The following is a 3,693-nucleotide window of genomic DNA, read 5'->3' on the forward strand; positions in this document are numbered from 1 at the left end:
TGATTGTTAGGGAGTGGCGTAGGGTGCATTGATGACAAAACAGACAGTGTTGTGATAAAATATATATATATTTTTTTTAGGTAAGCAACCCTGTAAGTTACATTGTTGCAAAACAGGAAACCAATGTTTTATTTGATTTCAGACTTGAGGTGGCTTATCTCTGTGTGAACTGAGAGTGAGCATTATAACAAATTTCCAAGGCAGAGTGACTTTGGAAAGTATTTAGACCACAAAACTGTTTACATACTTTTCTGTGTAAAGTAATAGCCTTCCTTTATAATTGATTGCATTTGTTTGTGTACCATCAATCTACTCACTGTACCCCATAATGACGAAACAAAAACACAATTAGAAATGGGTATTAATTGTATAACATTTTAAAATTGAAATACTGTATATCTTGAATACAGTTGTGCTTATAAGTTTGCATACCCTGGCAGAAATTGTGACATTTTGGCATTGATTTTGAAAATATGACTGATCATGCAAAAAACTGTCTTTTACTTAAGGATAGTGAACACATGAAGCCATTTATTATCCCATAGTTGTTTGGCTCCTTTTCAAATCATAATGATAACAGAAATCACCCAAATGGCCCATGTTGATCAAAAGTTGATATACCCTTGAATGTTTGGCCTTGTTACAAACACACAAGGTGACACACACAGGTGAAAATGGTAATTAAAAGTGAATTTCGCACAACTGTGGCTTTTTAAATTGCAATTAGTGTCTGTGTATCAGTGAGTTTGTTAGCTCTCACGTGGATGCACTAAGAAAGCTAGATACTGAGCCATGGGGAACAGAAAAGAACAGTCAAAAGACCTGCGTAACAAGGTAATGGAATTTTATAAAGATGGAAAAGGATATAAAAAGATATGCAAAGCCTTGCAAATGCCAGTCAGTACTGATCAATCACTTAATAAGAAGTGGAAAATTCTGGGATCTCTTGATATAAAGCCAAGGTCAGGTAGACCAAGCAAGATTTAAGGCAAAACTGCCATCCGGAGTGGCCATCACAGTCTCCTGACCTTAAAATCATCGAGCCACTGTGGGGAAATCTCAAACGTGCGGTTCAGGCAAGAAGATCAAAGACTATGCATGACCTGCAAGCATTTTGCCAAGACCAATGGGCAGCTATACCACCCGCAAGAGTTTGGGCCTCATAGACCACAATTACAAAAGAGTGCACACTGTCATTGATACTAAAGGGGGCAATATGCAGGATTAATAACTAAGGGTATGCAGACTTTTGAAAAAATAAAACAGTTCAGTGTGATTCCCAGAAGAAAAAAAAAAAGGATTTTGCCTGCTCACTCATGTCTTCTTTACAAATGGAACATATATTACCAATTCTCCAAGGGTATGCAAACTTTTGAGCACAATTGTATGTACGTACCCAGGACATTTGCCATAAACCTCTAAATTTAGCTCAGATGCATCATGTGTCCTTTGATCAACTTTAAGATCTCTCAACAACTTAACTGGAATCCATTTGCAACAAATTCTGTTTACTGGGAATGATTTAGAAAGGCCCCAACCTGTCTATTAAGGTCCCACAACTCATTGAGCATGTCAGCAAAACCCAGGCCATGATGATAAAATGGCCAAGGCATAGATCTGGGGAAGATTATACAAAAATGGCTAAATCTTTGAATTTCAGATATTTGTTATATCGCCTAAAAGTGAACATTTAATTATTGGTCTTGGAGGCAAAATAGGGTTATATTTGTTATTCCAGCAGTGACTGAACCATATGACAATGGGAGAGTGCGAGATGGTTAGTACATCTTTCGTGGTACTGCTCAGTGTGGTGTTTCCCGGCTAGTTTCGCCACATAATTACCTGTGAGTGCCTGGCGGGTGAAATAAACATGTTGGTTTAAGAGACAGCCGTCAGTAACAGCCTGTCAGGGCTCAACAGCACATTACCGGCAAACTGGTCAAACTGACTGACAATCCACAAGCACGATGGACCTGACAAATGGGACGCCTGCTGAGGTTGTTTAAAGTGAGTTATACAGAGGTGGCATTTCTGGCTATTGTCACCCTTAGCGTTAACTAGCTAGCCGATTAATGTAAACATTTAGCAAAATAGTGTCTCACCTAGCTAGCATTCATCTTTCGGTCTGGATAGATGACAAACAATACCAGCTAGTTAGTCTTATTGGTGAACTAGTGTATTTGCTTATGTCTAGCCATCCTTTCATCGTCATTGCAGTATTTATTATAGCAACATTGACTAATACATTCGATCTTAGTGTACAGCTGATTTTATTTGGTACTGTTTTGTTAAACAAGTCGGCCTAAAAATCAAGGATGAACACACTTATGTACCATTAGATGTCTACAGATACTGTTGGATGAGCACAGGCCACAATCAGCTAGTAACCAGCAAACTATCTCGATAAAGTATGTATCTGGGCTAACTCTTCACATTAAGTTTATGCCTTTTGTTTTAAACTTTGAAATAATGATGCCAGGTGAAACTCAAATTCCTCTTACATGTGCATGGTAAGATATAAGTAGAAAGAGCATTATCTTGATTCTTAACATTTCTTACATTTGCATTCTATTTATGGGGTACAGTTATTGTAAAAAATAACTTGTTGTTAATAACGTGCTTGATTAAATAAAGGTAAATAAAAATGTAGACGCATGTAAAAATACCTTTGTTCATGTGTATCAAAGGGTTGTTTTGCTCGCTTTTTGCATAGTCATATTTTCTGATTGACAAACTTTAAGGTCATTCAAATATTGGATGAGTTGATTTTATCTTTAGTATCCCAACACCTTTTCTTGTAGATGAGTGCCCTCAACAACAGGGAGGTTATTCATTCTTTCCTTTCGTTTGTGTAGTTTTGTCTGCGGCCCCAGACCGCTACATGGGAAATAAATGTGTGATGTTTCACACTGAGTAAACCCTAATCTAAAATATATGAAGGAAATCAATTTTATTGTCCAGTTTTAAATGTCACTCTTGAGTGACAGTTATGGTTGAGCAGGTTTCTATACCATCCACCCAAAACACACATGAAGAAATGAAATTGTGTAGCATGGAAACACACCTACTCAAACTTTCCTGACACACATATACATCTTCTTGCTTCAATCACTGTATTAGTCGTAAAAATCTATATCTCAGCATCTACTTGTGTCAGTGTGACTGGGACATCAGATGAGCTGTTATATTCTCCCTGTCTGCTCCATCTGTCTTGAAGTTGTCTCTCACTGCCTGGCACATGTGCTTCCTGAATTCACATTCTTCAACTCTATCTCTTTATTTCCTTCTCCCTCTGAATTTCACAGTTCCTTCAGAACCCATTTAGATTCAGTAGACAATTCGCCCTGAAGTTTGAAAAAACTGTAAATGAAAGCAGCATTGATCGTTTCTGATCTTGTAGCGCTTTTGTGTGGCACGATAATAGCCAGCTGAATTATTTCTACAGATTCTATATGACCCACACCCCCTACTTATTAATGAATTATATTAATTTTGAGAAGACTGTGTGCAACAAGTGAATGGGTGAGTGAAGGTGGTAACAACCCTATTAAAAGTCCTGTAACCAAAGGGGCATCATGTTGAATTTCTGCATTGTAATACATGAAAAAGTTGTTGATTAATAGTACATAATTTCTATTGGTCTAAAGAAGTACCTGCTTCAGTTGTCAAATTGTAGAGCAACACTCTCATCCA

This window comes from Esox lucius, chromosome 19, assembly GCF_011004845.1.
Source record: "Esox lucius isolate fEsoLuc1 chromosome 19, fEsoLuc1.pri, whole genome shotgun sequence".
NCBI lineage: Eukaryota > Metazoa > Chordata > Actinopteri > Esociformes > Esocidae > Esox > Esox lucius.